The sequence below is a fragment of the Canis lupus genome, chromosome 22, assembly GCF_003254725.2.
Source record: "Canis lupus dingo isolate Sandy chromosome 22, ASM325472v2, whole genome shotgun sequence".
NCBI classification, from domain to species: Eukaryota; Metazoa; Chordata; class Mammalia; order Carnivora; family Canidae; genus Canis; species Canis lupus.
In genome coordinates this window covers 4,482,457-4,489,977 of record NC_064264.1, presented here as the reverse complement: position 1 = coordinate 4,489,977, position 7,521 = coordinate 4,482,457, and positions in this window count along the sequence as shown.

The window sequence follows — 7,521 nt, the reverse complement described above, 5'->3', positions numbered from 1 at the left end:
TGACCTGTGGACTGACCTACCCTGTGGGCCGAACCTGTGGACCTGCAGATCGATTGAGACTCAGTCCAAAAATAATGTTTATCTAATCAAAATAAAGATTGTATTCTGAGAAACTATTGAATTGAAAATTTCTTTCCACTTTCTATTTTAAATATAAATCACTGAAAAGGGAATTTTCTTCAAGCTGAGTTTCACAACTAAGATAGCATACCCAGGTTTGCAAGTTATTTGATGGAAAATATTTGAAGAAGGTTAGAAGGTGTTTATTTAATAAAATGATTGTTGTGGGGTGCAAACCAGCCTACCAACTGTGTGCATGAAGTCTTTTATGAAAGGGTTCTTGTGTTAATGCAGTATGATAACCAGAACTATAATTTCTTTTACTCAGCATAAGTAATATTACAATAGATCCAGTAAATTTCTGTTTCTTCTTTGAAATAGTTTATGTACATTCATACCTACCTATATATGGAAGCAAAGTAAGCTGAAGTCATAAGGTTGACATTTCTAATAATGAAACTAGTAATAAAAAATGGATGAATATTAACCACTTGAAGAAATAGACCAAAAATTACCTGTAAATATGTGGCTGAGAAGATTTAAAGACTGTTTGAAGTAAAATAAATAGGATATAATCTTAGGGAGGCAATAAAGAGATGTAACGAGTGAAAAAAACTCAACTCTGCTTAAGATCTTGGGGAAAGGAGACGATTTTTGAGAGAACCTGGAAAAGACACCATACGTGAAGATGAGAAGTGTTCATATGGCTTTCCCACAGACCTGATTAGCATTCCTCAACCTTGGCACCATTGACATTTAGAGTCAAATAATTCTTTGCTGTGGGGAGCTACCCCATGCACTGTAGGATGCTTAACAGCATCTCTGCCTCTGCCCACTAAATGACCACAGAACCCCCTTGCCACCAAAGCTCTGATGCCCACAATATCTCTAGATACTGCCAAAAAAATTGCTCCTTTTGAGAAACCCTGGCCTAGGTAAACATTTTTCAAAACTCCTTTTATTCTGATTCTGTTCTCAACTGATGACATTTTAGAGAAGAATAGCCTTCACTATTATTTAATAAATCAGAATATAGGTTAATAAAGCATCAGTCTCTGCAGAATCTAATTGGGGTGATTCATTCTTTAAGAGACTGGTCACCTCTGAATGTGATACCCACCTTGTAAAATTGCACTTTTAAATGTGTATCACTGAGGATCAGATTCTGATCCTTTGCCAGTATTGCAGCTCAAGTTTGTTATTTTAAATTCTAACCACAGAGTGAGTACATATGAACCGTAGTGAAGATTATCTAATTCCTGCACTAATACTTACAAACGTCCAAATCTCGCAGACTGTTTTCCATTTTCTTTACCAATGACATTTATTTTACCCTCCTTACATCCTGAAGCCTGTATTTCTTTTCCACCACACATTCATAGTATCTGTTACTCCTTGTCTCAGAAAGATCAAAGTGACATACAGATGGTCAATAGGTACATAAAAAGGAGCTCAACATCACTAAGTATCAGATAAATGCAAATCAAAACTATGAGATGCCACCTTACAGCTGTTAGAGGGGCTAGAATAAAAAATACGATAACAAGTGTGAGTGAGGAGGTGGAGAAAAGAGAACCCTTGTGCACTGTTGGTGGGAATGCAGACTGGTGCAGCCACCATGGAAACCAGTGTGGAGGTTCTTCAAAATATTAAAAATAGAGCTACCCTATGATACAGCAGTTCCACTTCTGGGTGTTTACCCAAAGGAAACACATGAACTTGGAAAGATATCTGAACTGCCCCCCCCTCACCCCGCTCCCATGTTCATTACAGTATTATAATAGCTGAGGCATGGAGACAACCCAAGTGTCCACTGATGCATGAGTGGACAAAGAAATGTGATGCATATACATATATATGTTTATGTACATATATGTGTGTATATGTATATATAGGAATATTAATCGGCCATAAAAAGAAGGAAATTTTGCTATTTGTGAGAAAATAGATGGATCTTGAGGGTATTCTGCTAAGTGAAATAAGTCAGAGAAAGGTCAAAACTATCTCATACACGTATGACCTCGCTTATATGTAGAATCTTAAAAATGAATGCTAATCCCAAGCTCACAGGTGTTCAGAACAGACTGGTAGTTGCCAGAGTCGAGCAGTCATGCAGAGGACAAGCCACTGGGCACAAAGTGAAGCGGATCAAAATGGACAAACTTCCAGAGGTATAATAAGTCCTGGGAGGCAATTCAAGGGGGCCATGCAGGAAGATCCTCAACTCCTTTCCGCTGTGTAGACGCAGGGAGGCTCCAATTACAAAGGAGCAATTTCCTCTGGAAGAGACCTGAAAACAAGCCGAGCGACTCCTTCCCCTGGGCGCATGAAGACAACGAAGCACAAATGCAATGAAACGCCGGGACACCTGCACCCTGATGTTTCTAGCAGCAATGGCCACTACAGCCAAACTGTGGAAGGAGCCTCGGTGTCCAACGAAAGATGAATGGATAAAGAAGATGTGGTTTATGTATACAATGGAATATTACTCAGCTATTAGAAATGACAAATACCCACCATTTGCTTCAACGTGGATGGAACTGGAGGGTATTATGCTGAGTGAAGTAATTCAGTCGGAGAAGGACAAACATTATATGTTCTCATTCATTTGGGGAATATAAATAATAGTGAAAGGGAAAATAAGGGAAGGGAGAAGAAATGTGTGGGAAATATCAGAAAGGGAGACAGAACGTAAAGACTGCTAACTCTGGGAAACGAACTAGGGGTGGTAGAAGGGGAGGAGGGCGGGGGGTGGGAGTGAATGGGTGACGGGCACTGGGGGTTATTCTGTATGTTAGTAAATTGAACACCAATAAAAAAAATAAAAAAATAAAAAAAAAAGACAACGAAGCAGGTAGCAGAGGCTGAGCCACAGTCTCACCTTGCACCTCCCTCTCTCCCACAGTGACCCAACAATCACGAGGGATCCCACAAACTCGTAGTTTCTCCCCAAGGAGTGTAGAGTTTGTGGCCCACATCAGGCACCCTCAACTTTTAACACCTGCATCTGGCTTCGCAAATGAACAGGGCTCAAGTCCCTGAGACCAGAAAGGAACTGAGGAAGGTCTTTGGATGGGCTCCCGCAGACTCAGGCCCCAGGCCCCAGGGCCCAGAGCAGAAGCAGCTCTTTGCAAAGTACCCAGAATTTAGGTGAAAGAGATCCATCTGCTAATTTTATTTATTTTATTTTTTAAAGCTTTTATTTATTTATTTATTTGAGAGAGAGAGAGAGGGATCCCTGGGTGGCGCAGCGGTTTGGCGCCTGCCTTTGGCCCGGGGCACGATCCTGGAGACCCGGGATCGAATCCCACGTCGGGCTCCCAGTGCATGGAGCCTGCTTCTCCCTCTGCCTGTGTCTCTGCCTCTCTCTCTCTCTCTCTCTCTCTCTCTCTGTGACTATCATAAATAAATAAATAAAAATTAAAAAAGAGAGAGAGAGAGAAGGCACGAGCATGCCTGAGCAGGGTGGTGGGCAGCAGAGGGGAAGCTGAGAGAGAATGTCAAGCAGACTCCATGCTGAGCACAGAGCCCATCCTGGGGCTTGATCCCACCACCCAGCCACCCAGGCCCCCCTCATCTGCTAATTTGGAAGCATCCCTGGTGGGGCAAGGGCCTGTTGGGATTCTCAGAGATAGAGTTGCTGGCGGGCACCATTTTCCAAGATTTTTTTTTTCTAGACCTTTCTTTCTTCCTTGGTGGGTGCCATCTTTGGGCTCTCCTTCTGCCACACTCCACAGTCTCAGTATTTTTGAGAGGGGAGCTTTTACACAGTCCAGTGTCCCAGGTTTTGCAACGACAGCCCAAGGGAGGCCCCTTAATTGTGTGGCTCTGGAGGTGGGAGCACCAGACGTGCACCCCGGGGACCGTGCACTGTGGGGAGGAGGCTGGAGCACCCCCTGTCTTTCTGGGAAGGAGGCCTGTTTGCGGGTCCAGGAGCTTCGGCCTGAGAAGCAGGCTACATTTCTGTTCTTATCTCTTTCTAAAGACCTCAACGTCCCTAACTAAATTAGTTCCACCTTCACCCTGCCTTTCACTGATTTCAAAGCTTGATAAAAAAATTATATATTCCCATTTTCATAATTTCAGTTAGAGCCATCTAAATTTTTAGTACATTTTAGCTATATTGTTATATGTAACATTAATTATTTTAATAGTAGAAGAATATGTTTGAAAAGTAGGACTCTTAGAGAATATAGAATAGGGGAAATGGAAAATTAAATCACCAGTAATCCCATGGGCTAAGAAAAATTTAATTACTCTGATAGGGGTTTTTGTTCATTGATTATTTGAAAACAATTGAATGCAAAACTTTTTGTGCCTGACAATTTTTTGGAAGCAGAAGTGAGGTCTTTTTCACCTTCTAGCACAATTATTTATTAATCTTTATAATTCTTTTTTAAAATTTGGTAATTTATGTTTTCAGAAAGGACAACGTGTTTTATCTAGATTTTATATTTTAAAATTTGGTAATTTATGTTTTCAAAAAGGACAATGTGCTTTATCTAGATTTTATATTTTTGTATCATTAAAAAAAATGAAAATCTCCACTCCTCTGGTTATCATATTTTCCCCCCTTTTTAGTGTTGAATGCTTGTGTTCCTTCTCTTTTTTTGCTTTATTCTTTTATTCAAAGGGTATTTTTTAGTTGACCTTTTTAAAGAATAATTCTTAGACTTATATATGAAGTTTTAAAATACAAAATAAAGATACGTCCTTACAAAAGGCATTATTGGGTCAACTATTTTGGATTTTACAGCTCTTGAAATGAATAGATGGCTAAATTGTTTTCTAAGAAGTTTATACGTCTCATATGCAATGTTTATTTCTCTATTTCATGAACTGGATCATAATTTTCAGTTATACCTCAATAAGGTTGAAACTAAATTTAAAAAATACAAAACAAACTAGGGCCGTATTATGTATTGTTTCTAAAACTACACCATCTTTCACTTTTTAACAGCTGTATAGAGTTTCATTCAATGGATGTAGTATTTTACTTAACCAATGCCTTACCGTTCTGGTTAGCAATGCAGCATTAAAAACTACTCTAGGGATCCCTGGGTGGCGCAGCAGTTTGGCGCCTGCCTTTGGCCCAGGGCGCGATCCTGGAGACCCGGATCGAATCCCACATCGGGCTCCCGGTGCATGGAGCCTGCTTCTCCCTCTGCCTGTGTCTCTGCCTCTCTCTCTCTCTGTGTGACTATCATAAAAACAAAACAAAACAAACTACTCTAAAGCTTAGTCATGTGGAATACCACTTTGTTGTGCTCATTGGATTAGGTATTGAGATGGAGTCCAGTGGGGATGACTTGTAAAATAAAAATAAATAAATGAGAAAATTTCAGTTTTAAGTACTATTCAGAGAATTAAGTAGGGTATAGTAGTAAGCCTCTACTTCAGAAACATTGGTCAGAGAAGGACTTCTGAGGAGACTAAATTTTAGCTGAGACCAGTGGAGGACCATTCTAAGTAGAAGGGGTAGCTAGTGCAGAGGCCCTGCTGTGGGAGTTGGTATGCTTCCATAAAAGAAAGAAGGCCAATAGGTCAGATACTAAAGATGCTCTACTATTTTTACTCTAACAGAGACTCTCTGTGTTTTGGTACCTGAAGATCAAAATGAACTACAGCCTTTGCCATTTCTAACAATCCTTCTGCATTTTTTTTTATTTGTACTTCTTTTTTTTAATTAAAATTTTTTTAATTTTTATCAATTTATTTTTTATTGGTGTTCAATTTGCCAACATATAGAGTAACACCCAGTGCTCATCCCGTCAAGTGCCCCCCTCAGTGCCCGTCACCAAGTCACCCCCACCCCCTGCCCACCTCCCCTTCCACCACCCCTAGTTCGTTTCCCAGAGTTAGGAGTCTTTCATGTTCTGTCTCCCTTTCTGATATTTCCCACACATTTTTTTCTCCTTTCCCCTTTATTCCCTTTCACTATTTTTTATATTCCCCAAATGAATGAGACCATATAATGTTTGTCCTTCTCCGATTGACCTACTTCACTCAGCATAATACCCTCCAGTTCCATCCACGTCGAAGCAAATGGTGGGTATTTGTCGTTTCTAATGGCTGAGGAATATTCCATTGTATACATAAACCACATCTTCTGCATTTTTCTAAGACAAGAGTGCACAGTACTATTATTTATAAAAGTAGACAGTTATATAGTGTTCCTTATGAGTGGGTCCTGTTCCAAGGTTCTTTTACGTACATTGTCCTATGAGGTTATGAGAGAAGTATTTTCATGTTTATGTTTTTGTAGATGAGGAAACTGAAACATAGGTAAATTATTTAATATGGTACAAAGAGCTAGTAAGTGGCTGAGCTGAGATTTGTTTCCATTAATCAGAATCCAGAGTTTGTGTGTTTAACCGTTTTCCCCTTCTGCTTCTTGGTGATCCTAGTGAGGAAGATAGTGGTATGCACCTTTATTTTTGCTATCAAAGCACTGTAGATCGAACAAATCAATGTCATCCTCAAGTTACATCTTATGAAAGCAATAAGGGATTGACTTTTAAAATATAAGATAGTAGGTACAAGAACTTGGGTTTATTTTGCAACACTGGGCAGGGGAAGCTCATTTGCCATATCTTCTGGATCTCTACTCATACCGTCATCCATTCATCCATTCTTTTACCCACCAATAATTATTGTTTGCCTACCATATGCCAGGTACCTTTTTAGGTACTGGAATTAGAAAAATGGACAAATCAAGGTCTCTGTTCTTACAAAGCTTCCTTTTCCTAAAAACATGAAAAATATTATTCTATATTAGTAAAGCAAATCTTTACATACTAACTCAGTTAACAGAATCAAATGCCTTTGGATACATTTAATCTGCTCTTTACAGAGCACAAACTGATTCGTAAGAGAATAAATGACTTGAGTCAAGGCATTGGCACAGCTGGAAATCAAGTTTAAGGTTAGGTTGCCATGAATCCAAATGATAGATGCCAACGCAAATGCTGAGTGAGTCTAATTCCTTGAAGCAGACCAAGGTTTGCAAGAGAGGCAACACATGTCCCATAGGATGGAATCTGATGTGTTCGTACATAACTGTTGCTTTTAGGTCTGTAAAGCTCAGCTGAATTTGAGAAGACATAACCAGTATCTCCTGATTCTTAGTAAAATCTGGTCTTTTCCAATCAAACTTCTACTAAGTTAAACCACAGAACCTGGAAGTCAGCAATGTTATATAAGCACTCGAGAAGCATTATGTTGTGAGTAGGAGACAGAGGTAATAAGCTATGCCTAAAAATGTTTTTATTGGAACCCATAAGACAAGGAGAGAGCAGAGCTCTAAAAGAGTGTGAGTTAGATGAGTTAGTGGAAAATGAGAATAATGTTAGAATAAATGTGTGAATATTAGAGATTTTTATAGAATGGAACTCGATTCGAAATGAAAGAATAGGCACACTTGGGTGGCTCAGCGGTTTAGCCCCGCCTTCAGCTCAGGCC